The 25,780-nt window shown below is 41.5% G+C and overlaps 1 pseudogene; it reads left to right on the top strand.

Annotated features, from left to right (window-relative positions):
• Nucleotides 1-320: 320 nt before the first annotated feature.
• LOC137635783 (tRNA (uracil-5-)-methyltransferase homolog A-like) overlaps nt 321-25,780 on the top strand; it is a 56,208-nt pseudogene continuing 30,748 nt past the window's right edge.

The raw sequence follows: 25,780 nt of genomic DNA, 5'->3' as shown, positions 1-25,780 counted from the left end.
ATAATAAGAATAAGCTTAAAGAAGCTTTGCACCTATCTATAAAGGGATAGAGGGATAGAGCAATAAGGAACTAGGAAGAAGTTTCTATGACGTCATGGGTATAGCTTTAATCCAGGTAAAGTATCTTAATTAAATCTTCAAATTCAACTAATATCCAGAATGAATTCTACTAAAACGTATTTAAGTATAATAGTAATTTATTTATATGATTTATATTTCATCCATTTATATTATTTAAAGTAATAAAATAAGATAAAACATTTTAAAGATGTATAGTTTATTTGTTTTGGTATGACGTCACCAAGAAGCCATCTCTAATTTATGACGTCATTACCCACAGCAATAACAAACCAGGAACCCAGCGGGCAAGGTAAATAATTCCATAATATTGTATAGTTGTATTACATTACGTCATTTATAATGTAATTATCATTAGTTAAAAGTAAATCTTAACTATTAGGAACACAGTAAGTGTATATAATCCTTTTAATTATAAGATGATCACGCTTGCTTGACGTGTAACAGCTAGGGGTACTGTATTGCGTTCGGTAAAGTTACAGTTTATCCTTATAAAAAAGCAAATTATATTACATTAATTACATGTATGTTCATATTATGTTATTCTAACGATTCTTGTCTAGTTACTTACTAGTTTTGTCTTCGTATTATCCATTTTTTGTCTTCGTTTTTTAACCATTTTTGTGTCTTCGTTGTACCGATTCTTGACGGATTTCCTGACCCGGTCTGTCCCAATAAACTATGAATTGCCACATATTAGCAAGGTAAAATAGCAAGTATTTATCAAATAAATTACCTATTTATGGTTTTTCCTTCACAAAAACATAACTATTACCATTTTATATTTGTTTTAGACGAATGATTTCCGTGGTCTCGTATTCTTTACATTCGACCAAGGGTCGTTGTGTAAGGTACATCGTAAACTCAATTTCCGATAGAAACGAAGACAAGAATCGTTATAATGAAGACAAGAATCGTTAAAATAATGAAAATAATCGTTATAATAAATCTAACAATCGTTAGGAAACAGAAGAATCGTTAAAACGAATATGAGACGATAAAACGAAGTCAAGAAGGTAAATCTTTACTGTAGTACAATAACCCAAATAAAGAAAATAAGAAGTTTTCTTGGTATATTTGTGAATACTTTAAACTGTACTGATGCAAATAATTAGGGGAAACATATTATACACATTTCAAATGTTTTAAAATGATAAAATTTTATTGAAAAAACTACATTTTAAAAGGGAAACAAACTTGACCCCATTTAACGCAGTCTAGGAGCCATATCCTGACCTAACTACTGGGGAGGGGTTGGCTACTCCCCCATCAACCAGGCTTAGACCAGCGTATCCTGATCTTACCCTAAAACTAGTACTTAGAAGACAATTCATCGCCTCACTTATACTGTATAGTATTTTATAGTAATATACATGGTTAGACAACTCGGAGCCACACTTGTACTATATTGTCCACTAACTTACAGAGTAAGACAGCTCATATACACATAACCTTGGACATGTCAGAGAGTGTCATGTGTCCACACAAGAATATTATAAAGTTTTAATCAAATATTTGCTCTCCAAACACTCGGGTATGACTTGCCTTAGGATAAGGGGGGGGTTGTATGTATGATAGCGGCCATCTGTATGTATGATGACGGCGCACTGAGAATACGGCAGTGTAAGGGGGTCGCCGGTGTCCCTTACCAACCCCTTTAGTTAAGTAGGTAAGAATACTTCTTGTAGGTTAGGTTATTGGGTGAAGTTTAGGTTAGTTTATGTCCATATTTTATGCTCGCTGGAGCAACTGACCGCTGATATACAAAGGCTCCAAGTGGGGTTATAGGGATGGGTACATGGGAAGGAATCACAGGGTTATGACTTGTCTTAGGGTAAGAGGGGTTATAGGGATGGGTTGTCGGGAAGCAAACACACGGTTATGACTTGTCTTATGGTAAGTGGTGTTATAGGAATTGGTACTTGGGAAGGAAACGTAGGGTTATGACTTGTCTTAACGTAAGAGGGGTTATAGGGATGTGTTGTTGGGAAGCAAACACAGGGTTACGACTTGTCTTATGGTAAGTGGTGTTATAGGAATGGGTACTTTAGAAGCAGGGTTACCAGCACCATTTCAAACACTCCAGCCTGAAGATGAGAGATAATACTTCTCAAAATGTGACGCTGTAAACCGTACTTTACCTTCTTTGTGTACTCATTTTGTAAATTGCATTATGCCCAATTTTGACATGCATTGGATCTACCTTACCCATGATGATGAAGGGTGAATTTTACCTTCTTATTGGCAGAATGCAGTAATGCTGAAAAGAAAATCATCAGATCTATTAAGCAATGCTACCGAGGCAGTGATCATATTCAAAGACGTAATCTGAAGAGTCACAATAACCCGTTAATAATGTCTACTCAAACCTAGGTCGCTGGGTACTTATTGAAATGGGGGTGGGGGTGTGATGATTCGTCCCCTTTGCTTTATCCTTTAATAAGCCACTTGTGCGCTTGGGCAACTGGTTGCCCATTACATTTATTATCCTTTATTCAGGATAAGAAGTTGCAGATGGTGATTTGCCTTTTTGTGGTGTCTGTATCTGCTTTAGGAAAAGCTAAATATTCAGGACGTTTACTGTAAACTATACTGATGTACAATGTAGAACTGAAATATTGAGAGAGCAAGCTTAAATTGTAGTGCCTAGTATATAGATAAGGGTAAAAAGGGAAATGGGCAAATTTGTACTTGTACTTTGAGAATAAACCTTTGCAACGGCTCCTCTATTCTTTTCTTTAAATGGTATTGTCGTTTGTCACTTGATGTCTTGTTTTATTATTTTTGCTTATTTTCCACAGTTCTTGGACAAGATTTTTTCTGCTTTCTATTTCTTTTTGATCACAGTTGCTGAAACAAAGAATGTCCCCTATTATTTCACGTTCATTTTCAATATATGGTTGATGTAATAGTGTGGAATTATTTCTTGTTTCCTTGTACATCTCGCAGTGTAATATAAAGTGTTCCAATGTTTCTTCTTCATGGCCACACACATACATTTTGTATCTTTATTTTTGTATCTGCCTCTCCAATTTAGATCTAAAGTGTCTATTCTTGCCTTCATCATTACAGTCTACTTTGCGTGAATTATTGCTTTTCTTACTTATTATCACTACACATATCCCGTATCGTATTTTGAAATTAGTTTTTATAGGATAAATAACATAGGAATTTAGAAATTTATGGTGAGAGAGCACATTCTGAAAATTTAGGTTGATTATCATACTACCATCAAATAACACAACTTAAGGTCTATTCAAAAGAGACTCTTTAGCTATGGTAAGCAGCTTTTCTAGGAGCAGGACACTCCAAAATCAAACCATTGTTCTCTAGTCTTGGGTAGTGCTATAGCCTCTGTACTAAGGTCTTCCACTGTCTTGGGTTAGATTTCTCTTGATTGAGGGTACACTCAGGCACACTATTCTATCTTGTTTCTCTTCCTGTTTTTTGTTAAAGTTTTCATAGTTTATATAAGGAAATATTTATCTAAATGTCATTGTTCTTAAAATATATTATTTTTCCTTGTTTCCTTTCCTCACTGAGCTATTTTCTCTGTTGTGGCCCCTGGGCTTATAGCATCTTGCTTTTCCAACTAGGGTTGTAGCTTAGCAATTAATAATAATGATAATAATAATAGACTCTAGCAATGGAAAAATGAGTGGAGCCAATGTACAGCTAGTGAGTACCCAAAATTACCTAATTAATAGAAAGCCTTGAGACTCTTTCTAACAAGATATGTTTTTCAGATTTGAATGCGAGAATCGTCCCACAAGCCACAGGAGGTGGTCTGGGAAATGGATTTCTTAATCAGAAAGGAGAGTGGTAAGTAGAGTTTATGTTTTGTAGGGTGGGATTCTTGGAACCAATTAAGTTCGTCCTTTCCATTATCAGTAATTTCTTTTAATTTCCTTGTCTGAGTACCAACATTACAGGGTCTTGTTTATACTGTATCTTCCATTCCTTCGTTCACTTCTTTAACTATTTCTACATCACAGCAAAACCTAATGAGTGGGGAAAGTTGAGGCAAAGAGAGAGAATATTTCTGGTAAAGTGTCTTCTCCCTTACTGAAATTATGAGTGTTTTTATAAAATAATTCCTGTTTAATCAAAACATAAATTAAAAAGTGAACTGCTTATCTGTACATTGTCGCTTAAATTCATCCAATTGTTTGTATAAATAGATTTAGATTGAAAGACAACTTTGGTGGTAATGGAATAGGTACCCTTTGATATTAGACCACCTATCTGTGATGAGAGTTTGTCATTTTTTAACATAAAACTTACCCGCTGGTTATATAAGAATGGCTAAAGTCCCTGGACGCCCGGCAGAAATATTCAAAATCTCCCGGCTATCGCAGATATGCCAGGTGTATACTACCGCCCTTGCTGTAGACAGGCCGAACTAATCCAACCACTTCAGATCTTCTCTGCCGCCATAGGGGCTAGAACGTTGGAAATTCTCTCGCAGATTACTTTGATTTAGACGGTTTATTTGGTGATGTACTGTCTTTTTGTTTTGGGCTCTCGCATAAGTGATTTCTCTTTCACAATTTCTTGAAATCTTTATTGTTTTGGGTTTATTTAGTTAATTTTGACTCTTGTTATTTTTTGGGGGGATCTCTCTCGTAACTTTTCAATATGGCCGACCCCTCCCCTGTGTATAGGAAGTGTATTAAAGGTTGTCGTACTCGCCTTCCTAAGGGTTCTGTTGATCCACATACAATTTGTGTAAAATGTAGGGGTAAATCTTGTACTTTTGGGGATCAGTGTGAAGAATGTTCTTTGTTAACCGAAAATGAGTGGGTAGCTTATGAGCGTTATACTCAGAAATTAGAGAGAGACAGGATTAGACATAGTTCTTCCCTTTCTGTGGATTTACCTGTATCTAAATAAGAGCTTGGTCCATTTATTCAAATGTCTTTATTATTGAACATAAAACATATTAAGAATAAATGATGAACAATGTATATAACTCAATGTTTATAACCCTCTATCTCCCCCCCAAGTTTTTAAACGGCCTTTTAAAATGTCTCTCGTGGAGGTCGGTTTAAAACTGATGTCAAAACATTGGGTGGCAATTAAACATCCAAATTATAGGTTCATGAACACTAAACTCCTGTTAGCATGGGAAGGAACGGAAACTTGAAAAACAATTATTGTCATGTGTTGATCATGATGACACTATAGCTAGTTCATCTCAAAATCACAGTGCCATGTTGGCGGTCGACGGGTACGACTGGACTTGCGTTGCTCCAAATTTGGCATGGCAGGAGTTAACTGCGATGGAGAGTTTGTGCTATCATTGGGAGGCGGAATCTCTGCTTGATGATTCGCAGTGTTACCGAGGTCGTTGGGACAGCATTCCGGAGCAGCTACATCAAAATGAATGTTAGGGGTAGTACCACTTGGTAATGGTAAAGTGGTCAGTGGAAGAATACCATGTGTGTCCAGATTTTGGGTTGTCGGAATGGTGTCCTTCGCAATGGTCTCAGACGTTTTAGTGGTCAAAGGATTGGCAATAGGTACAATCTGATTCCGATTTTAGTCATCTCTAATTGTACGGACTTCTGGAACACTCCTGACAGGCACGTATTGTCTCAAAAACTTCCGGTTCCTTAGCGTGACCCTACCAGAGCCATCAACTCTGACGACGTATTGGTCGAATTGGCGGACTTCTATGATGACACCGGTTTTGTCCCATTTCAGGGGGTGATTTCCTGTTTGATTTTGGATGCGAACCCGGTCACCGACGGACAGTGGCGGTAGTCTCTTAGTGTGCTCTGATAAGCGCTCTCCCTGTTTAAGGTGTCGATGTCTTAGGGCCTCCTCTCTTGCATCGAGTGTTTCCTTCCACGTGTCGTGGGGACGGTACCTGCCGGGCGGGACAGGTATGAAGTCTCTGATGGGACGACCAAATACACATATTGCAGGAGATAACTTGGTATCTCTGTCAGGTGTGTTCCTGTATTGGAGCATCGCACGTTGGAATTCATCAGTGTTGAAATCACCGTTAGTGCCCGTGTTGTACGCTATAAGACGCTTGACAGTTTTGACGCCTATTTCGGCTCTGCAATTACTATGTGGGAAGGCCACAGAGGAAAGGCGGTGATGGACTCCCCAGTCCTTTAAAAACTGCCTAGTTGCCGTCGCTGTAAATTCAGGTCCACCATCAGATGTCATTTCATCCGGAATCCCAAATGTCACAAATGTTCGACGTAGTGAAGTTATAAGACCCTCTGCACCGTTCGAAGATCGTTCAACTATGGGCCAATTCAAGTATCGATCAACTATAACTAAATATCCAACTCCTCGGTAGTGAAAGTAATCTGCTCAAACACATTGGAATGGGTAGTCTGGAGATATAAGGGGTGTAGGCGGAGCACTAGGATTCGAAGGCGCGATGCGATTGCAGTGGTTGCATCCAGCTCGAGGTGCTGTTATAGCGGGTGTTATCCCTGGCCAAAACATAGATGACTCTGCTTGCGATACCATAGAGGTAATTCCTTGATGTGCTGAATGAAGAGATGTGAGAATTTCCTGACGAAGGGCTGGAGGAATAACTATACGCTCCTTGTATAGTATCACACCATCAACAGTGTAGAGATGCTCGCGGAATTGAAAATACTCTCGAAGATGTACAGGAAATTCTTGGCGAGACTCTGGTACTCCGCATTCTATAAGGCTGAGCAGTTCATGCATGTTATCGTCACTACTTGTGGCAGTGCGAACTCTGTCCCAGGTGACTGCTATCACGTTAAGTGAGTCAAGTGAGCATACTGCTGATGCGGTGATACAAGTATCAATATCATTGTCAGTGGAAACAGGATATGCTGATGGCAATTTGTGTAGGGGAACATTTCTCACGGAAGGTACACTGTCAACTGATGCAATGTCATTTTGAAGCGATAGCTTTTCAGATTTTCCAGTTGGGTGGCGCGATACTCCATCTGCAACGAGATGCTTGACCCCTGGGATATGAATCATGCGAAATTGATAGCGGAGGGACTTTTCCTTCAAGTTTCTGAGACGTGAATTTGATATGTCCTCCAATGATGTCACCAAATATTTTCAACAGTGGTTTATGGTCAACTGCGACCACAAGATCTTCACAGCCAAGAACAAAGTATCTTGCCTTATCAAGAGCATCGACGACTGCCAACGCTTCACCTTCAACTGGTGCATATCGAGACTCAGCTGCATGTGTGAACCTACTTCCGACAAGTGTGATCTTCCAACCAGTGCGACAACAAAATGGTCGGTTGTCTGGACAGTCGCAGTGTTTCTGGAACAGCCAGAATCCAATTCCTGATTTTGACCAATCGGTGGCGAGACAGGTAGGTTTTGTCTTGTCAAAGATTCGCACGCCTTCTTCAATTTCGTTGATAATGGCAGTTTTAGACTCCTCAAAGAGTGCATTAATATTGTCATTCCAGGTGAATGGTGTTCCTGGTTTCAATAACTGTCTGAATGGTAGCATTTTGTCGGTCATGCTGAAAGCATACGATACTTGGTTTACTAAACCAAACCAAGATCTGACATCGGTGATATTTCTTGGGGTTGGAAAGTCCATAATTGCACTAAGATATCTTGCACATGGGCGAACTGTGTCTGGGGTTATTTCAAATCCAGCGAATTCAGCTGTGTCTTCTGCGAAACGAAATTTGTCAGGGTTGAGTGTTATGCCGTGTCTTCCACATATGTCGAGCCATTGTACAGCTTGGAAAAAACTCTCCTCTATTGAGTCAGACCAAAGAAGAACATCGTCGACACATTTAGTTTTGTTGGGTATCTCGGCAACTATTTCATCATACCGTCGAGTATATCCGTCGCCAGAAGCAATATACCCTTGAGGGGCTGTTTTATAACGATAGCGTCTCCAAGGAGTGATAAACTAGTATCTAGTATCTGATGTCATTGATCCTATTCCTTCCCCCGTAGTGGTAGATCAAGAGCCGAAAGAGCCTACGATGAAGGATATGTTGTCCGCTATTCAAGCGCTCGTTGTGAGAGTGGAATCGTTAGCTGCGGACAAAATGCAAATTATGTCAAATATTAATTTACTTAAAAGTTGTCGCACTGGCGACCGATCAAGTGTAAAGAGTTCGACTAATGTGTTCAGTGTTGTGGAGGGTGCGTTTGCGCGATCCTGTCATTCGCCTAGCCTAAGACCTCTGTCAAGCTCCCGGACCCAGGGGAGAGGTTATGTTGAACGGCGAAAGGGAACGAGAGGCTTCATCAATAGCACAGACGTCCCCTCGAGTGTTCCTGCTGTCATATCACAGGTCGCTCAACCTCACCGTAGGAAAGGTGAGGTTAGTGCTTCATCTCCTTCTTCGGATGAAGGGTCACGTGATGAGATGTGGCGGCAAGCCTCTAGACCGCTTAAGAGAAAAGCGCAGTCGGTGGAACAGCGGCGCGTTTCCTCTCCGCAACAGCCAGGCTGTAGTCATTGGGATACACCGGAACGTTTTCGGTCCCTTGACGAGTGTTCGCCTGTGAAGTGCTCTGACGTGGGTTTCGATATAGATAAAGATTTGATTCAGTCATATGCGCAACTAATTTCTGGTTCGGGTGTTACGGTTCATGCTCAGCCGCTTCCATCGGACTGGTGCTCGTCTTCCGAAAGCGGGGAGCGGTTCGGTAACGATGAGGAAGGCGAATTCGCATTGGGAGAGGCGGCGCAAATATCGCCTCAAGGTGATCCCAACTGGTCTATGTTGTTGGGTATGAAACAGCAGCTCTCGTTGCTTATGCAGTCTTATCGGCCTGCTGTTGACAGTGCGACTGGGCGTCAGTCTTCGTTGTAAACCTGTTGTCTCTGGTACTGACATGTTATCGCACAGTCGGTGGTCTCCCAGTCGCAGCGTTCAACAGTGGGTTGAGGTGGATGCATCTCGTCATAGCTCTGCTTCACAACATCTATCGATTGCGCATACAGCCTATCGTCAGTCTTCCAAATGTGACGACGCTCGCCAGGGAACGGAGCGGGCCGCTAAGCGGCAGGATGGGAGCGGGCGCGAGATGGAGCGTCAGCGCCAGCGGCAAGCTGACGTGGCGGAGCGTCAGCGTGAGCGGCGCGCCATGACGCGGCGGAGCCTCAGCGCCAGCCAATCCATGACTACACGGCAGTCGACTGTTTTTGCAGCGTATCAGGTTGATGCTGTTTCACAAACCGATCGTGACAGCAAACGCATGGCTAGTGATTGTCAGTCGGATGGGAATTTTGAACAGCGCAAGCACGCCCATGTCAGCACTGATGCGCCTGCACAGGAACATCGCCTTTCTGATCAAGGCACAACTCCAGTGGCTGAATTGTCGGAGGAAGATCCAGATGAGGTTTTCTCTCAGGAGGAACAATTGGATGACGTTTCAGTGGGAGAAGAGGATAAGCCACCTCAACATTCGGTGGACCTCAAGAAACTAATGCTGGTCTTCATGGAGTTATTTCCAGACCATTTTACCCCTGTTGCCCTGCGGTCTCCTCCTTCGGAATTTACTCGGTAAAGCAGCTAGGACATCCCTTTTCACCAAAATGGTTCTCTCCCGCTCCTCTAAGAGAGCATTGAAATTAATGGAGTGCAGATGGACTCAAAGAAAGCTCTTGGCAAGACATGTTTCGCTTTTCCACCAGCCAAACTAGCTTCCAAATCGAGCGTTTGGTATGAAACGCGAAGTCTTAGGTTTGGGGGTTCCTGCGTCTGCTCAGGGGGACTTCTCGAGCTTAGTGGACTCTTCTCGGCATCTAGCCATGAGGAAGACTAAAGTGTGGTGGTCATTGTCGGAGTTTGACCATCTCTTGAAAGGTTTGTTCAGGGCTTTTGAAGTGTTTAATTTTCTTGACTGGTCTCTGGGAGCCTTGGGTAGAAAAGTAACGGAAATGAAGGGCACTGACACGAGTAACCTTCTCCAGCTTATGTCTTGTATGGACAAGGCAGTTAGAGATGGTTCTAAGGAGTTGGCTGCCCTGTTCACTGCAGGAGTCGTGAAGAAGAGGCCAACTTTGTGTTCCTACCTCTCGGTGGGATTCACTCTCTTTCAGAGATCGGAGTTACTTTTTGCTCCCATGTCTTCTGCTCTATTCCCGCAGGATTTAGTGAGGGAGGTGGCTGCAGCATTGACTCAGAAGGCTACTCATGATTTGGTTGCCAAAACAGCTAGGAAGGTGTTGCCTACATCTTTCTCTTCTCGTAGAACGAAAGAAGGGACGTCATATTCCCAGACTGCTCAGCCCTTTCGTGGTAAGCCTACCGGGAGAGGTAACTTCAAGCCCGATGCGAGGAAGTCTAAGAAAAGAGGAACTAAGTACAGTCGAGGCAGGGTCTGACTGTCCTCGCCTTCAAGCAGCAGTAGGCGCCATGCTAAGTTACTTCTGGCAAGCGTGGGAGGTAAGGGGAGCGGACCCTTGGTCCGTTCGTGTTCTAAAGGAAGGATACAAAATCCCATTCTTATCAAATCCTCCTTTAGCCACAGATCCTGTGGATCTCTCACCCAAATACAGGGAAGGACTGAAGAGACAGGCCATGCAGCTTCAGATGTCTCTCTTGCTGGAAAAAAGAGCGATAGAGAGGGTGTGGGACTTAAAATCGCCAGGGTTTTACAACCGTTTGTTCCTGGTTCCCAAGAGTTCAGGGGAATGGAGACCGGTTCTAGATGTAAGTGCCCTCAACAACTAGGTCCAGAATTCGAAGTTCACCATGGAAACTCAGAAAACCATGCTGGCAGCAGTAAGGAAAGGCGACTGGATGGTATCGTTGGACCTCCAGGACGCTTATTTTCATGTCTCAATACATCCAAGTTGCAGACGTTATCTGAGGTTCGTGTACGGGAAGGAGGTCTTCCAGTTCCGAGCCTTATGTTTCGGTCTCTGCACAGCCCTCTGATATTCACGAAGATCATGCTGAGTGTGGTGAGCATGCTGCACTCAAGAGGCATCAGGGCCTCCCTGTACTTGGACGATTGGCTCATAAGAGCTCCCTCAGCCGATCGCTGCTTGAAGGCTCTTCAGATAACTTTGGATTTGGCTAAAGAGTTGGGACTTCTAATAAGTTCAAAAAAGTCACAGCTGACTCCATCCCAGAACAAAGAGTTTAAGAGGCAGCTCGGAGGCTCTCTGGTGCGCAGTTAAGAAGCCATCGCAGCCTATGTCGAAGAACGCCTTATCCTTTTTCATAAGGCTCTTGATTAGAGAAGCTCATGCCCAGTGTGGTGAGGCAGAGCTTAGACTGCTTAAGGTGAAAACATACGAAGTAAGAGCGGTAGCTACTTCGGTAGCTTTTAAACAAAATCGTTCTCTGTAAAGCATAATGGATACAAATTTTTGGAGAAGTAAATCTGTATTCGCATCCCATTACTTGAAACGTGTTCAGACCCTTTATGAGGACTGCTACGCTTTGGGTCCATTCGTTGCGGCGAAGGATCTACCACTACGCTCCCCTGATTCCTAGTACCCTTTTCTATCTCTTGGAACTTGTTTAGTTTTTATGGTTGTATGTGGAGATTGGTCGTCAGTCTTCCGCAATCTGTCAATAGGAGAACATCAGCTTTAGAGGACCCACTAGAGCCTGTGGTATCCCCTCCAAGCTTAAGTAAAGGGTGTGTTTTTCTTGTCCCTATTCATTGGAAAGCTTTTAAGATCTCCATTACCTACGGTCAGGAATGCTTAGACTGGATATAGAAATCAGCCAGCCACGACTTCAATCCTCCTTCATCTCCTCGCTATGATTAGCCTGGACCGAGGTGACTTTCCTTTCTGTTCCAGAAACATCTCTGCCTGGTAATCAGTTGAACGGGAGTTCAGGGACCATTCAAGCTGGACCATGTCTAGTAGAGTCTACAACCTCGCCATCCTTGACGTCAACCCGTTCCTGTTAGTGACTTGGCTTATTGCCGGCTGTATTTTCATGCTTATGTCGTTGGGGTTGACAAGAGGTGTCATCTTAGCTCCTGTGCAGGACCAAAGGGCTTTGACGTATCCCCTAGGGTCTCCTATTTAAGAATTTTAAGTCGCCTTCTAGTTACGCTAAAAACATTCTCCTGATAAATGATTCGGGTTTGTATGGTAAGGGAAAATAGATATGAATAAAATTTAAATTTTTACATGGCAGAAGGCTGTTGAAATTTCCTGAGTGTAAATGTTTAACATGTTCTTGGTTCGATATTTATTATGATGGTTAATAGTAGTTAGTGATAAAAGATGCTGGCAGTCGAACATAAAAGTTGTTTGTTCTTATGATTTGTTTATAAGTAAAGGAGCCACTGAAAAGGTACAACAGTAGAATAGGACTTTGGGATTCAATTGAATACATTAGTTGAAGTGGATTAGATTAATTTCATTGTATCGTCTTCTTCTGGGATATGGATCTTGAAGCTTTGTGGGTAATTAGTTTTTATTTTGCTAGCCTTTATTTCATCTTCACCCGTAGTTCTGTGTCAAGATTGCATCGTGTTTTTAGCTGTTTCAACAAAGCTTGATGTATGTCAGGATGACGGAAAAACCCAAAATCAATCTATCAACGGTTCCTGCCAACAGTATATCATATATAAATTTATATCAAGATTTCATTATATTCTGGGATCATATTCTGGGTCTATTCAGTGAAGTTTTATCCATTCCCGGTCGGCAAATCTCCAGTTAATCTGCGTCGTATTTTCGTAATTGAAAGGGCCGTTAACGTTGTTATTCCAAGTGTTCATTAAATGTTCTGTTCTTTCAAATTCACCAATTTAATGTAAGAGAGGCTGTAGACAGGTACTGATTATTCCTTTATCCTTTTATAACCAAAGAATAATCTTTTATTTTGAAAGTTGTTTATATTAAAATTAGCTCAGTACAAGTACCATACTTGAAGGGATGTTGACGAAACAAGCACTCCACTGGTATGAGAGCTTTTAAATATCCGACTGCCGTACTGAGAATTATTTCTTAAGGAATTCGTGAAACTTCCTGCATATAATAAAAATTCAAAGGGAGAAGTATATATTAGTTCTTAGCTATAGTAACTTTTCTCTTAAGAATAATTATGTCTATCAGATGTATTTGTTTTACTAAGCTCAACTTCGTCTTTCAGAAAACTTGGTCGATGACCAAGACATGATTGAGCTCGAGGATCACCTGAACAGCGAGGAGGATGAGGCGGAGGACGACTACGACGAGGAAAACGGCACTGGCAAGGCCGAGGACGAGCTGATCCTCAAGGCGGACAGCGACATCGATAAGATACAGGAAGATGACACGAACGGCTCCACTGGAAGGGAAGCGTCTGTGGAGACCAGGGAAACGCCGCAGACGAAGCGAGACACGGAGTTCACCTCCGAGGATTTTAAGATAGAACTTAGGGGGCTGCCTCGATATTATGCTATGGGGGTGAGTAGTTGACTAACTTATTTTAACTAATAAATAGACAAAAGCAGATGACGAATTGGTGGTCGTTCCTTCCTTTACGTGTGCCAACTATCGTCCTTTGAGCGGGTCAGTCAGCTAATGCCGTTTTTTTAAGGACAGGACTTTGATATTCATACCACTTAATAAGGTGACTTAGATAAACAGTTGAGGGATAGCAGAAAACTTAACCCCCAATGACTATAACAGGACCTTTGCTTGCAAACAGTACTGGACTAAAATTTGACCTTTGCTTATAAACAGTATTGGACCATAACTTGACCTTTTCTTGCAAACAGTACTGGACTATAACTTGACCTTTGCTTGCAAACAGTATTGGACCATAACTTGACCTTTTCTTGCAAGCAGTACTGGACTATGATTTGACCTTTGCTTGCAAACAGTATTAAACTATAATTTGACCTTTGCCTGCAAACAGTATTAAACTATAGTTTGACCTTTGCCTGCAAACAGTATTAAACTATAGTTTGACCTTTGCCTGCAAACAGTACTCGACTATAATTAGACTTTTTGCTCTCAAACAATGCTAACAATCATTTATCTTTCCAGCAACTGAAGAAACTTCTGAAGGAGACCTTGCAGCTCAAGGCGCACAAGATCAAGCCGGCCGGCTCCAACAAAGACTGAGCCTACGTGACTTTCCGCGACAAGAAGTCCAGGACCAAGGCTCTGACTGTGCTGGACAAGTTCAAGTGGAAGAAATGCGTCCTCTTGTGTTCGGTGAGTCTTATAATGAGTAGAAAGAGTACAGTAATCGTAGATTTCAGACCTCTGGCAACGAAGATTGTCAACGCTTTACTGTACTCAAGTCTACGGACCAGGATTTCGTCTTTTCGTGTTGGCCGTAAGTGTATCTACATTACTGCATGATAATAAGTCTTCGGTCCAAGGTTTCCTCTTTTGTATGTTGGCCGTGAATAAATCTATTACATAACAATATTAACCCTTTTACCCCCAGGCTATTTGGAACTTTCCAACCCTTAACCCCCAGGGGTTATTTTTTTTCAAGCATATTTTGCAGTATATTTTTTTTAAATTGCTCCAACAGCCTTAATTTTCATCATGGAGAGGTCAAGTTGGTCTCATTCTCTTGGAAAAGCCTGAAGTTTCTCAAAAAATTATCAAAAATATGCAAAAAAAAAAAAATGTAAATAGCAGTTTTTTGCAAGGACGTACCGGTACGTCCATGGGGGTAAAGGGATGGGTTTTGTGAAACGTACCAGTGCGTCCTTTGGGGGTAAAAGGGTTAACCAGAATTATGATCTTCATCTGGATCACCTAAAAAAATGTAAGGGGTTCTTCTGGGGCATAATGCCTATGTGTTGTTGCAATTTGATGAAAATCAAGCACGAAAATTTAACGTAATCCCACACACAGATACGCGTAAAAAAGTAGTCGGGTAAATCCAGGTGAAAATATAACCTCGCTGGTAATAACAATGTTTATGTATATTACTGAAATATGTGGATGTGTATGTGAAGACTCAGCTGATCATTTTTTATTTATATGTTCATATAGGAATGTTGCAATGCACTCCCTGCTTATGCAGGCAATGCGCATTGCTATGTGGCCGAAGGGGCTTTCATGTTGTTGGTGGTTCTAGCTTTATTTATTTTGAGGAATGGTTAAAACTGTAGAGTATTTTGGAATTCATTCCCGATGCTGTAACCAATTTGTGAAATGTGTTTCCTAATTGTACAATTATTATTGTTATTATTATTATTACTCTCTAAGGTACAACCCTAGTTGGAAAAGCAGAATGCTATAAGCCCAGGGGCTCCAACAGGGAAAATATCCCCATGAGGAAAGGAAACAAAGAAAAATAAAATATCTTAAGAAGAGTAACAACATTAAAATAAATATCTCTTATATAAACTATACAAACTTTAACAAAAGAGGAAAAGAAATAGGACAGAATAGCATGCCCGGGTGTACCCTCAAGCAAGAGGACTCTAATGCAAGACAGTAGAAGACCACGGTACAAAGGCTGTGGCACTACCCAAGACTAGAGAACAATGGTTTGATTTTGGAGTATCCTTCAGACTCATTTTAATCTCAATGCTGGTGCTGTAAACTATAGGAATCTTACAGGTTTCCCTTATTTGTTGTACAGTACATATTCTTGTTATGGTATTAAAGTTCTTACAGGTCTCCTGTATTTATTGTATATACTGTATTCTTGATTCTTTACTGTCTTAATTTACGTCTTGCTAAAATAGTAATTAATTCATCTATCATAGATATTTAATCCAATACGTTTAGAAATAAAAAAAACTGTACATGGAGATTTCAATTGAAATCATTTATATAAATGATTTATTAAGTTTTTTTCTTCCAGATCGCAAAACCCGTTGAAGACCCGGTTCAGGCCAAACGAGCCGCCGACTCCAAGCTCCTGGAGGGAGTCGACCCGGACGCCAAAATCCCAATTAACGAACGGGTGGTGAAGAGCGTGACGCCGTTCACTCACTTCACGTACGAAAATCAGGTAATGTTGGCTTTTCTCGAAGTTATTGAGTCCTTAACAATTTGATGGTGTAGAGATTTACTTAGGTGATATGTTAGGTAATGGATGCAAAGTCTGTTTTCTTTCAAAGTTTATTAATGTTTTTATTACCAGCTAAGCTACAACCCTAGTTGGAAAAGAAGGATGATTACCAAAGGGTTCCAACAGGGTGAAATTACCCAGTGAGGAAAGTAAGTAAAGATATGAATAAACTAAAAGAGAAGTAATGAATAATTAAAATGTTTTGAGATCGGTAACGTATAAAAATAGATCTTTCTTGTATAAACTATAAAGAAAGCTTTAAGTCAGTCTATTCAACATAAATAAGTAGATACATTCTTTTCTGTCGTGTATAAACTATAAAGACAGCATTAAGTCAGTCTATTCGATATGAATAAGTAGATACATTCTTTGCAATTGTGGTTCCACTAATTTAACATCCTGATTAGGAACATCATTCCACATACTTTTACTGAAGATAGGAAAAGAATATTTGTTATTGTATTTTATGACAAGAAGAGTTGTGAGATATCACGCCATTGTTGCGATGAGGGATGCAGTGCTATTAGGTCTTTGGATTAGTTTGTTACAGTGATATTGAAAGATAAACTAAGGGAAGGTGAAAAGATTGTGAATTGCTAGGTTGGGCAAGACATTGGCTACCTATTGTAGGACTTTGAAGGCTGATCAGGCAGTTTTGAAGTTGATTCTCTATAGGGACAAATTTTTCTTTAGCTTCCACAGACGCTGATTAATCTGAGAAAGTTTTAGGAGTTTTTGAAGACTGACCATGTAATTTGATGTTGATTCTCTAAAGATCATGTTATAAGATAACCACTATTGAGACTCTCAGCATGTTCACTTGACTTTTCCTTGTACACATCGAAGACCACATCAATTTTCATTCTTCTTTTCTTTAGTGAAACATCTGTGAAAATAATCGGATGCCTTCGAATGTGGGATTTTCATTATTTAGTTTCGAAATTAGTGTAATGCCATTGCGTCTCTTAACATCTCACTGGGTTCAAGGTCCTTTTTTTTTTCAATAGATGACCCACGGCATTTCAATAGTTTTGCAAGTACAGCCTTGTTTTTTCTTCATAGACCCATTAACTTGAGTGGCTGACCGGAAACCTGACGCATATCTAAGACTGTTCAAAGAAATTAGCATCGTATTGCGAAACACCTTTCTCTATCTGCTATGTAAACTATCTCCTGGTTATCATTCATGAAGTGTTTCCCTTTATTGATCCAAAACTTTTTAGTTTAAGCTTCAGAAACTCGCACCCGTTTGTAGTCGTCATGTTTGGAAAATGTAAAAGACTTCTCCTATCTGATGAGCCGAGAGTAAGTTGGCACATACATGAGGAGAGGCGATGATACCAGTGGAGAGGTGAACAAGTATCGAGCTTCCCAGGAAGGGTTTTGTCCAACTATTTTCAAGTACAGTAGATTTATAAGAGAGGCAATTTTAGACTCGTCTCAACGAGTGACTGTAATATCGGGATGGGCGAATCCTCTACAGTGGGAAGTGATCGGTTCTCGTAGCTGTCTCGATACTGTTACTCGTTGCTTTCCTATTAGTTAATGGCGGGCCACTGTTCTTGATTTTAAGCTCAGGGAAGTTTTTTTTTTAGTTTATATATGAAAGATCTATTTTTCAATATTAAACTTAGCCGGTGATCATATAAGCTGTCAGCTCTGCTGCCCGACAGAAAAACCTAAGGACAAAATACGCCAGCGATCGCTATACAGGTGGGGGTGTACATCAACAGCGCCATCTGTCGAGCAGGTACTCAAGTACTCCATGCAAACACAGAACCCATTTTCTCTCTGTCGTGCCACTGGCAAGACCTACTAACTACGCTGTTACTAACTGGATTTGTTTTCACAACTATTTGGTGAAGTACACTATTCTAGTTTTGAGCTTTCGCTATGCAGGGGTTTTATCTTCATCTCAAAACTTGAACTCGTTTTGGATAGATTTAATTATGGTGACAAAGAGAGTATGGACTCTCTTTCACTTTTAAATGGCCAACCCTTCCCTTAGACGGAAGTGTGTTTAGGTTTTTAGTAATTTTTATAGATCTATATATTTTATATCTCTCCGCCTTTATTAGGCCTCTTCGATTAACTTTCCATTTATTATAAACATATAAAAAATAAATTTTTATGTTTTGTTTATATGCGACCTTTCCTGATAGTAGGCGGTCCTAACTTGGAACAGAAGTTAATCAACGTTGAGCCCGTTATATCGTATTTAGCCTTTAAAGAATTTAAAACTTTTTAAATTTAATGTTTTATGAAAGAATTTCTTTGATAGTCTTCGTACTGTTTTCAAAGATGAACTAACGTTTAGTTTTTTAGACTACGCAGTTGTTGACATTCAGGACGTTCAACATGCGCTCTATCGTTACAATAGAGAGAGAGTGTATCACGGTTTCACTTTGCAGTAAGAGTAAATCGATTCTGACGTTTCGTTCATTCTTTCTTAGCTTAAATGGTTTAAATTCTAAATTAAAGGAACCTTTTTTTTGGAAAACCTTTCAGTTTTTTCCTTTAGCCAAATAACATGTTTTTTTGACGATATATAATTGGGCTCTTCTCTCAGGTGCGAAATCAAGAGAGAAAGAGAGAGAGAGATAGAGACGGAGGGAGAGAGAGGAGAAAAAACGTTCCGTTCAAGCGGGTAACGTTGTTCTCGTGTTACTCTCCTCCCTAGTCGCTGTACGGGGAAGAAGGTAAAACGTTTCTAGGGTTTTATTCTTGTCCCCAGGCTATGTGCGGTGAGAGATTGTAAACGTAGTTTATTTGAACTAGTGTTTAGTCTCTTTCCCAGCCACTGAATTCTTTATCTTTATATATGTTTTCTGTTTTTGCTAGTATTAATGAGCTGCATTATACGACTGTTTTCGCAATTACTACCGTCTAATGAAGGGTAGAATTGCGTGTTTCAGGTAGAAATCAGTAAAAGTTTCGATTTCAGTGAAATAAGTGCAAAACAGAAAATCGAAGTGATAAAGTGATATGCGCAAAGTGTTACAGTGTTGCGTCCGAGGGTTCGTCTGTTCGTGCCTGTCGTTCACCTAGTCCGGGACCTCTTGCAAGCTCCCAAGCCCAGGGGAGAAGTAATGTCGAACGACTTATGGGTTCGTCAGGCCTTGATCAACGAACAGACGTTTCCCTCCGTGGTTTCGGGCGTATCTACCCAAGATCACCCCACCCACACAAAGACGAGAGAGCCCATTTACTTTTCGTCTGCGGAAGAGGTTTCTCGTAAGAAACCATGGACCAAGGTCTCGCAGCTTATTAAGCGCAAGTCGGTCCCTTCCGCGCAAGTCCAACGGCCCAGTTGTAGCCACTGGGTCAGTTCGGACTCGCTGCAGTCTTCCGACGACTGCTCACCTCCTAAGAGAGGCAAAGCGGTACCGCAACAGGCAGTAACACCGTCTGTTGCCGCACCTGCTACTGTAGACCCTAAGTGGTCTTTGCTGCAGACCATGCAGACACAGCTAACGTCTTTAATGCAGGACTTTCGTGCGGAGAAGGTTGACGCTGCACCCGTTAGCCTACAACCAACCACGGTTGTGCGTTCAGTTGACGCTGAGGCTACCTTCTCCCGCACTCCAGCTGTGAGAGTCCCGCCACCCATGCGCAGTGTACCCTGCCAGCCGCATGTTGACGTTCAGCGACGCACGGAACCCTCCGTTGACGTTCGCGAGTTACAACAACAACCATAGTTGTTTTGTTTTGACGTCGGTGCGTCAACCTCCGCATTCTAGAGTTGTTTTGACTGCTCAGTATAGACAGTCAAAGCAGTCTCGAGTGAACACTGTATGTCCTCACGCACCTGTTGTGGTTGACAGTTCAGTTGTTGACAGTTCACAGACTGTCAAGCAGTTACATGACGTTGCCTTCTGGTCTGCTACTAATGCACCAGTGCTGTATGTCCTCACGCACCTGTTGTGGTTGACAGTTCAGTTGTTGACAGTTCACAGACTGTCAAGCAGTTACATGACATTGCCTTCTGGTCTGCTACTAATGCACCAGTGAGAGACTCACTGAGATAACCTAGCTTTTATCGGACAAGGTTCCTGTAGATGAGAAAGTGCTGTTCTCCCTCCTACTGATATTCCTTTGAGGACTCTGTCATTTGGAGAGGAGCCTTAAGCTGCTTAGCCTCCTATGGACTTTAATTAAATCATGATGATTTTTTAAGGATCTTCGTCGGATCTTGTAACTGCTGCTCCTCGTTCGCCTAAACGTCAGAACTTACACTAGGCCTAGCTACTTCGAAGCCGTTGTTGTTAAGCTAGTGCTCTCTCGCTCTCCTAGAGAGCGTTACGTTGGCTAGGCGACTGGTTTTTGCACCAGGAGGAGTTTTAGGGATACAGCCTTTGATTTCCCTTCTTTTAAACTGGCTTATAAAGCGAGAGTCTGATAGGACACGAGAGAAGTTCTCGGCTTGGGAGTTCATGCCTCTGCCCAGATAGACTTCTCAATTCTGGTAGACTCGCCCTGGCGCCTAGCCAGGAGACGCTCCAAGTTGTTTACAGGTCAACTTCTCAACTTTTGTCGAGCCTTTGAAGTTTTGCTGTACTATTATGTCACACATAACAAGGCTTCCAGGGATGGTAAATGGTTCCGCCTCAGTCGCTAACCCCGTCTGTTGCCACACCTGCTCCCGTAGACCCTAATGGGCTTTGCTGCAAGACATGCAGTCCAAGCTTGTGTCCTTGATAGAGGACTTAAATGCGGAGAAGAACCTTCTGGCCAACAACCTTCCAACCGGTTGGTTGTGCGCCCTGTTGACGCTGAGGTATCCTACTCGCGTCTGCCAGTTGAGGTGGTTCCTCCACCGATGCGACCCAGTGTGGGTTGCCAGTCGCACGTTGACGTTAAGCGACGCTCGGAGGTGGTTGTTGACGTTCAGTGTGTCACTAGGAAGACGTTCAACAACCTGCAGAGGTGACTTGTGACGCAGTGCGTCAACCTCAGCAACCCGGTAGGGTGTTGACTGCACAACCCAGACAGTCTAGACAGTTTCGGGTTGACGCTGTACTTCCTCGCGCACCCATGGTTGTTGACAGTTCACAGACTGTGCAGCAGTGCCATGATATTGCGTCCGGCTCCGTCACGCATCCACCAGTGCGACCGGATTCAGCGAGTCAGACGTTGCCCACTCCGTTGCCGTTTCCTCATCAGTTTCGGATGAGGAACCCTCTGATGAGGACGTTGCTGAACAAGACGATCAACCCCCAGCCCTGCTATCCATCCAGAAGATGCTGAAGAAGGAACGCTGCCCAGTCAGGCTGTGGATGAGTATGGTAGGGACACTGTCATCCGTGGATCAATTTGTGTCACTAGGAAGACTACACCTCCGTCCTCTTCTATACCATCTAGCTTTTCACTGGAAAAAGGACAAGACGCTAGAAGCGGTCTCGATCCCGGTTTCCGGAAAGATAAAGTCTTGTCTGACTTGGTGAAAGGACTATATCTCCTTAGAGAGGGTCTTCCCCTGACTGTTCAGACTCCCAACCACGTTCTCTTCTCGGACGCATCGGACGTAGGCTGGGGTGCGACATTAGACGGTAGGGAATGCTCGGAATTATGGAACTCGAGTCAAAGGACAATGCATTTCAACTGCAAGGAGCTACTGGCAGTACGTCTGACCTGGAAAAGCTTCAGGTCTCTCCTTCAAGGCAAAGTGGTGGAGGTGAACTCGGACAACACCACGGCTTTGGCGTACATCTCCAAGCAAGGAGGGACCTACTCTCTGACATTGTACGAGATCGCAAGGGACCTCCTCACCTGGTCAAAAGGTCTAGACATTTCACTAGTAACGAGGTTCATCCAAGGCAACTTGAATGTCATGGCAGATTGTCTCAGTCGGAAGGGACAAATAATTCCAACAGAATGGACCCTCCACAAGGATGTATGCAAGAGACTTTGGGCCACCTGGGGCCAGCCAACCATAGATCTCTTCGCAACCTCGATGACCAAGAGGCTCCCAATATTTTGCTCACCAATCCCGGACCCAGCAGCAGTTCATATAGATGCCTTTCTACTAGATTGGTCACATCTAGATCTATATGCATTCCCTCCGTTCAAGATTGTCAACAAGGTACTGCAGAAGTTCGCCTCTCACGAAGGGACAAGGTTGACGCTAGTTGCTTCCCTCTGGCCCGCGAGAGAATGGCTCACCGAGGTACTTCGATGGCTAGTAGACGTTCCCAGAACACTTCCCCTAAGGGTGGACCTTCTACGTCAGCCACGCGTAAAGAAGGAACACCAAGGCCTCCACGCTCTTCGTCTGACTGCCTTCAGACTATCGAAAGACTCTCGAGAGCTAGAGGCTTTTCGAAGGAGGCAGCCAGAGCGATTGCTAGAGCAAGGAGAACATCCACCCTTAGAGTCTACCAATCGAAGTGGGAAATCTTCCGAAACTGGTGCAAGTCAGTATCCGTATCCTCGACCAGTACCTCTGTAACTCAAATAGCTGACTTTCTCTTATATCTGAGGAAAGAACGATCTCTTTCAGCTCCCACTATCAAGGGTTACAGAAGCATGTTGGCATCAGTCTTCCGTCACAGAGGCTTAGATCTTTCCAACAATAAAGATCTACAGGACCTCCTTAAGTCTTTTGAGACCACGAAGGAGCGTCGTTTGGTTACACCTGGTTGGAATTTAGACGTGGTACTAAGATTCCTTATGTCAGACAGGTTCGAACCGCTACAATCAGCCTCCCTGAAAGATCTCACCTTAAAGACTTTTCCTGATATGCTTAGCCACAGCTAAAAGTGTCAGTGAGATTCATGCCTTCAGCAAGAACATCGGATTCTCATCCGAAACGGCTACATGTTCTACAACTTGGTTTTCTAGCCAAACACGAGCTGCCTTCTCGGCCTTGACCAATATCGTTCGATATTCCAAACTTATCGTATGGTTGGAAATGAACTAGAAAGAGTCTTATGTCCTGTAAGAGCTCTTAAGTTCTTTTTAAAAACCTTTACGAGGCCCGTCTGAAGCTTTATGGTGTTCAGTTAAGAATCCATCTTTGCCTATGTCAAAGAATGCTTTATCCTATTTTATCAGACTGTTAATACGAGAAGCTCATTCCCATCTGAATGAGGAAGACCAAGCTTTGCTGAAGGTAAGGACACACGAAGTTAGAGCTGTCGCAACTTCCGTGGCCTTTAAACAAAATAGATCTCTGCAAAGTATAATCGACGCAACCTATTGGAAAAGCAAATCAGTGTTCGCGTCTTTTTATCTTAAGAATGTCCAGTCTCTTTACGAGAACTGCTACACTCTGGGACCATTCGTAGCAACGAGTGCAGTAGTGGGTGAGGGCTCAACCACTACAATTCCCTAATTCCATAACCTTTTTAATCTTTCTCTTGAAATGTTTTATTATTGTTTTTGGGTTGTCCGGAAGGCTAAGAAGCCTTTCGCATCCTACTTGATTTGGCGGGTGGTCAAAGTCATTTCTTGAGAGCGCCTAGATTAGGGGTTTGATGAGGTCCTGTTGTATGGGTTGCAACCCTTGATACTTCAGATCCTAGGGGTCGCTCAGCATCCTAAGAGGATCGCGAGGCTCCGTAAGGAAGACGTACTTAAAAAGGCAGAGTAATTGTTCAAGTCGACTTCCTTACCAGGTACTTATTTATTTTATGTTTGTTATTTTGAATAACTGCTAAAATGAAATACAAAATACTTAGCTCATAATAATGTCAACATGTAATGCTGGTCTCTACCCACCCCCCTGGGTGTGAATCAGCTTATATGATCACCGGCTAAGTTTAATATTGAAAAATGTTATTTTTATTAATAAAATAAATTTTTGAATATACTTACCCGGTGATCATATATTAAAGGACCCTCCCTTCCTCCCCAATAGAGACCCAGTGGACCGAGGAGAAAATTGGTTCTGTGTTTGCATGGAGTACTTGAGTACCTGCTCGACAGATGGCGCTGTTGATGCACACCCCCACCTGTATAGCGATCGCTGGCGTATTTTGTCCTTAGGTTTTTCTGTCGGGCAGCAGAGCTGACAGCTTATATGATCACCGGGTAAGTATATTCAAAAATTTATTTTATTAATAAAAATAACATTTTAATGTTGTTACAGTACAGTTTTTATAGTTTTATTTTAATTGTTCACTACTTTTGTTGTAGTTTATTTACTTTCCTCAATGGGCTATTTTTCACTGTTAAGCCTTTGGGCTTATCCATCACATAAATCACTGGTTGAAGGTTTGTACTATTTTGATAATTGAAGGAAAGAAAATGGAAATATTTAAATTGTTTGAAGATTTTATGGTAAATGTCAATTTAAACCAAGCCTCTAGAGAAGAAGTAATATGAGCTACAGGCGAGTGTAGAAATAGATTTTATTTTTGAAATTCAATTTTTAATTGGAAAAATCTAACTGAAAAACTGAAGATGCATATGTGGCTTATTATTACGTGCCGCTATTTTAATATATTGATTCTTTCATTCTGCCTTGTTTTGAGTATTGTAATCCTGTCTGGTCTTCAACTGCTGATTCTCATCTTAATTTGTTGGACAGGAATTTAAGGTCTATTAAATTTCTTATTCCTGATATAGATATTAATCTCTTGACACTGTTGTTCAGTTAGTTCTTTATGCTTGTATAAGATTTTTCATAGTTCTCATTACCCTTTGCATTCAGATCTTGTTTTGTTATTATTATTTACTTATTATTTAATTATTATCTCTCCTTTTTCCCTTGAAGATATGGGAATTTGCATTCCCAACTAAGAACAATTTCCAGCTTTATTAATTTTTTCGATGTCACCGTCTAGGCATCAACCCCGAAGACGATTTTCCGACTGTCGGATTCCGAGTTTCCAGTTACAAGGCCGGGAGCCTGGCTTTCGGACCAGTAGGTCATCTAGTCCACATTCCAAATACTATGAAGAAAGTCGTCGAGGTACGTTGGATGTTTTGAGTCTTGAGACTCGGTGGTGCTGAGTAGAGATGGTCCGAATGTTTTCATTTACATTTGCAATAGTTGATATTCGCATGTGTTCTAAGATGCGCATTTGCTTTTGTCTGCGAAATATTTTTATATCAAATTCTCCTGCTTCTTTTGCAATCTTTTGAGACCCATTCTGTTATTCTTAATGTCCATCTATTATATGTCATTCTCTTAAAATGTCCTGCCCGTGTCCATTTCTTTTTCTTGTTAGAATACCCTCTACTTTAGTTTGCTCTCGTAACCATGTTGTGCTCTTTCTTTCTCTTTATGTTATTCCCATCATTATTCTTTCCATAGTTCTTTGAGTTATAACTAGCTTAGGTAAGGCTCCAAGTTTCTGATGTGTAAGTTAAAAAAAGATTATATACATATATGCAGTATATATATTGGTATTAACTACATGCAATTATATAATTATATTCAGGATATATAACAGTTGAGAGTTATCAATTTCAAGTCCATTATAAAAAGATTATATAAGGAAACTAGTAAATTTTGGTGTGGTAAGTAAAAATAGTAAGAAAACTGAATCGAGAATTGTAGAGTATAAACAACATGGAAATAATAGATCCATAAATGTGTCTGTGGTTGTCGGTTATCATTATTCACGAGGGGTTACTGTATAGCTACGGGCAAATTACAGCAATTTAAAAAAAGAATACAGGTTTATTTATCTACTTAGCGGTTGTCAACCATCGCAGTAGGGGCTTGGGTCTTGATGCTTGCAATAGCCAAAAGATTACTTTACCTGTAAATTTAATGATTTCTCTAAGCCCACAAAAAACTGACCAGT

Source organism: Palaemon carinicauda, unplaced genomic scaffold, assembly GCF_036898095.1.
Source record: "Palaemon carinicauda isolate YSFRI2023 unplaced genomic scaffold, ASM3689809v2 scaffold173, whole genome shotgun sequence".
NCBI classification, from domain to species: domain Eukaryota; kingdom Metazoa; phylum Arthropoda; class Malacostraca; order Decapoda; family Palaemonidae; genus Palaemon; species Palaemon carinicauda.
This window is presented reverse-complemented; position numbering and strand designations above follow the sequence as displayed.